This window comes from Mustela erminea, chromosome 5 (genome assembly GCF_009829155.1).
Source record: "Mustela erminea isolate mMusErm1 chromosome 5, mMusErm1.Pri, whole genome shotgun sequence".
NCBI classification, from domain to species: domain Eukaryota; kingdom Metazoa; phylum Chordata; class Mammalia; order Carnivora; family Mustelidae; genus Mustela; species Mustela erminea.
This window is the reverse complement of record NC_045618.1, coordinates 50,288,426-50,293,230: the sequence shown is the minus strand read 5'-3', so window position 1 is coordinate 50,293,230 and position 4,805 is coordinate 50,288,426. Positions and strand designations below refer to the sequence as shown.

The following is a 4,805-nucleotide window of genomic DNA, read 5'->3' as shown; positions in this document are numbered from 1 at the left end:
ATCTTAAAGTTCAAAAACGTTAGGAGTTTTAACCAGAATGTTTGACATCAATCTCTTCTGCATTTCTTTTTTTTTTCTTTTAAGATTTTATTTATTTATTTGACACAGAGAGATCACAAGTAGGCAGAGAGGCAGGCAGAGGGAGAGGGAGGAAGGAGGCTCCCTGCCGAGCAGAGAACCGGATGCGGGACTCGATCCCAGGACCCTGAGACTATGACCTGAGCCAAAGGCAGAGGCTTTAACCCACTGAGCCACCCAGGCACCCTGCTTCTGCGTTTCTATAATGGACACAGTAGATGAGGACTTGTGGTATTTAGTAAGGTAAGCGGTGACTGCAGGCAAGCAGTAGTGGAGAGGATGGATACTTGTCAGGGTTCATGCTGCTGGAGAGGTCCAATTTATGTATTTAAGTAATCTCTTCACCCAACATAGAGCTAGAACTCATAGCCCTAAGTTCAAGAGGTATATGCTCCACTGACCAAGTCAACCAGTGCCCCTCACCTGTCAGATTTCTAAAGATCTAGAAATTGGTTAATACTTTCGAGAATGTAAAAAATTCAGGCATGCCTCTCGGGTACTGGTGAAAATACAAATTTTTCTATTGCCTTTGAAGGGCAGTTTTCACAATATCTATGAGAAGTACAAATGTCTATATCCTTTGAACCAGCTTCCCTATTTCTAAGAATTTATTCTTTAGCTACATGCATACATTTAACAAGTACAAGGTCATTTATTGTGGAATTTTTGTGGCAAAGAATTGGCAATAACCTAAATATCCCTCAGTAAGACAGATTTAAAAAATTAGTGAATATCCATACAAAAGAATACATTATTGCCATAAAAATGAAGACCTATGATATAATGTGATTTATAATAAAAATATATATTGGTTTTTATTCTCATTTTTGGCGTAGAGTGTTTGGAGTTTATTGGAATTCCTGAAGTTTTGAGTGGTGACCTGTGTGTGTATGTGTGTGTGTGTGACTTTTGTTATGTTAATGAGACAAATTTTAGACCCCACCGCCCCACCCTGAGTTTGTAGGCTGGTTGCCAGGGCAGCCAACCCCTTGAGAAGAGGGGTTGGAACTACCGTGCCTGTGCCTCCATGCTCCCTGCTGCAACAAGTTTCCTCTAAAGTTTGTAGCCACCTGGGTAGGTTGAGGGGGTTGGTGGCAGCTGCCAGAGACCTACGCTGTGCTGAAAGGCAAGGGCCTCAGCACAGGCACCCTTTACATTGCTGAGAGCCACCTGTCCTGATTAGATGGCTCTGGATTGGGATTCTCACTAGAATACCCCACCATTGGCTTGCATGTGTTGTCCAGGGACCTAAATACCTACCCCTGAGAATGTTTGTATGTGATGGTGAATGCCAAATTTGGAGAAGAATCCAAAGAATCTGTTGCCGAATTTAGACTTGTGCCTAGTGATAAATCAGATTTGGAGGCAATGTTCCCTGAAATGTGTGAATGCCAGCCTTTGCATCCTGATCCTGGGGACAAAGATTCAGATGATTATGTTGGAGAAGAATATGTTGTGGGAGCTAATGAACAGGGACAGGGAGACATCCCTACATTTTATACCTTTGAAGAAGGATTGATTGTCCATCTCATTCAACAGCAGAAGGCCAAGCCACATTGGAGAGGTTAGAAGAAATGCTTTCTCAGTCTGCACGCAGCCAATATAACATGGCTGAATTCTGGACAGAAGATTCAGTAAGAGATTATGAAGATGGGATGGAGGCAGACACCACACCAACAGTTGTTGGGCAGTTTGAGGATGCAGATGGTGATCACTGAGAATGATTTATGCTGCTGTCAGATTCTGCTCATAACTAGGAAAGAATTTGGTGTCTCTTCTACTGTGGAGTGGGTGTTGATGAAAGTTTTTTTCCTTCTCCAAAATTTACCTGAATCAGACAGAATATACTGAGATAAAAAGTTGTCACCAGCAGTAGAAACTATGACCTTTATTAATAACAAAGGTGAATTAATTTAACCAAGAGGGTATTTGTAGTTTTTTATCTACCCTAAAACTTTCTGTGTATGAGTCCCCTCTGAGTAGGCCTTTAGTTCCCACCTTCATTCTATGCATCTTCTCTAATCTGGTATGCCTATGTGCTGAGAATGTGCAGGCACTTGAAGGCCTAGGTAGACTGGATGGGAGGGAGGGAGGCTGAATCTAAGTTATACCCTTTTAGAGCCTAAAGAACCCCTGACCCCTTAAGAAGAAAACAAAGAGATCTCAGGGAAATCCTGGCCTCTGCTGCTTCTTCACAGGGGTAATAAGGGTCTTTTTACTAATTTAGAACCAAGATGAATTCATTCAGGCATCTTTAGGGAGCCTCTTGGGAAACATCCTAGCCACATGAAATACCACTAACACGGATGCTTCTGACTAGCTCTTACTCCTTTCACCATGTGTCACCAGTCTGTTTTGTTCAAACCTCTTAGGTTAGCTTAGGTTTTCAGGCTTCTGTCCTTAGAGGCCTGTTCTGGAAAACCAATATATGGTTCAACATGTGGTCCGTGAGCCATACAAGAGATCCCCTCCTGTCCCGAGAAGGAAACCTTTCTCCTGGGAACTGGGTCTAAACCTTAGGATAGGAGAATCCTGCATGGCCCCTGGGCCTCTTCCATAGTCTAAGGTCTCCCTGGATACGAAGCAGCATTGGGACCCGTAAGACTGAGAACTTCCATCAACTCAGATCACTTGGAACTTGGGACCAGAGACAGCAGATCAAGCTTGCCCAGTTCCTCGGCTGTAATGGTAACCCTCTAATTTGTAATCCTCTAATTTGTAACCTCTTTGGCCAGTTTCCATAACAAGTAAAACGAGATGAAGTCCTCCGAGTACTTCAATGATAACTGTTATGTCTTTGTAACAGTTTAACAAAGAGATCTAGGTTTTCTATTAGAAAAAAAAAAAGAGAGATTGGACTTTTAGTCCCACTTTCCTGACCTCCAGGAAAGAGAGAAGGAGGGGCTGGAGGTTGAATCAACTGCCAGTGGTCAATGATATGATCAGTTGTGACTGGAATGAAGCCTTCATAAAAATTCCGAAGTCTGGGGCTTTAGAGAGCTTTTTGGCTGGTGAGCACGTGGAGATAAGGGGAGAGTAGTGTGCCTACAAGAGGGCATGGAAGGTCTGCGCCCCTTCCCACATATTTTTCCATGAGCATTTCTTCCATTTGGCTGTTCCTGAGTTATATCATCCTTTAATAAACCAAGGATCTAGTAAGTAAAATGTTTTGTGAGTTCTGTGGGTCACTGTAGCAAATTAATCTTACTCAAGGAAGGAGGGTGTTTGGGAACGTCTGACTTCTAGCCAGTTAAGCCAGAAGTATAGGTAAAAACCTGGACTTGTAAGTGGCATCTGAGGGGCGCCTGGGTGGCTCAGTTGTTAAGTGGCTGCCTTCAGCTTAGGTCTTGATCCTGGGGTCCTGGGATCTAGCCTTGCATTGGGCTCTCTGCTCAGCAGGAAGCCTGCTTCTTCCTCTCCCACTCCCCCTGCTTGTGTTTCTTCTCTTGCTGTTTCTCTCCCCCCACCCCGTCAAGTAAATAAAAAACCTTAAAAAAAATTAATTGGCATATGAGTCCAAGGAAGGGGACTTTTGGAACCCCCAATCTGTAGTTTTTGGTCAGAAGCACAGGGGATCAGGAGATCACCTGTGGTTGGTGTCTGACGTGGTGTGGGGTGGGGGAGGCAGTCTTGTAGGACTGAACTCTTCTGGTACATAGTGTCAGAATTGAGCTGAATGGTAGGCCACTCAGTCGGTGTCCTGAACATTGCTTATTGAGGACATCCACTCCCCCTACTCCAAACACTCTCTGGGAATGATGATCAGAGCACCTATTTCAGACCTTTATGTACTGACATGAAGGGTAGAAATTGGTTGTCTGGGACACAAGGGTAGAAGGGAGAATCTATATCTTTTTATCCTTTTGGAGTTTGAACCACATGAAGATTACCTTGATTTATTAACTATGGTTTTTCACTTCATCTTTACTTCTTGCTTGTAGGTGAAGTTGGTGTTAAATGGATAGGTAATTTAAAAAAAGCAGAAAATCAGAAATCTTAGACAACACATTAGCAAATGAAGGCCTGCATAATGGGGATTTGATTTAAAAAATGAGATATATTTTTCTTATCTGAAATAAGTCTAGGGGGTAGACATTCCAGGAATGGTATGATGATTATGAAATCAGGGACCTACCCAAACAACTTCTAGGTCTCTGGTTCTCCCTTTATAGGCTGTGGACCTTGCCCATGTTGCCCAGAATGCCTGCTAGAGCTCCAGCCATCACATCCTCACTGAAGCTGATTTTAAAAACTTGATCCTTAATGGTATAATATGGACAATGCAAGAAATTATATATATACATATATTTAAAGATTTTATTTATTTGACAGAGATCACAAGTAGGCAGAGAGGCAGGCAGAGGGGGGAGGGGGAAAGCAGGCTCCCTGCTGAGCAGAGAGCCCGACACGGGGCTTGATCCCAGGGCCCTGGGATCATGACCTGAGCCGAAGGCAAAGGCCCAACCCACTGAGCCACCCAGGCGCCCAAGAAATTATATTTTTATATTACTTTTCTTCCTGATTTAGTTCACACATGGTCCAATCTTAATGAATATTATCATTGAAAGCTTAATATGTAATTGGAATTTACTTGACATTTTATAGAACAATGACAAGATAAAAACATAATGTCAGATGTTTTGAAAAAGAAAAACTTCACATTATTTTATGGGACATAGAATGTTATTGCCTTATCTACAGTTCAAAGGCCAAATCATTCATCTCGT

General features: G+C 42.7%; 1 pseudogene; it reads left to right on the top strand.

Annotated features, from left to right (window-relative positions):
- Positions 1–1,105: 1,105 nt before the first annotated feature.
- On the top strand, positions 1,106–2,000 carry LOC116590775 (annotated as a pseudogene).
- The last annotated feature ends 2,805 nt before the right edge of the window (positions 2,001–4,805 follow it).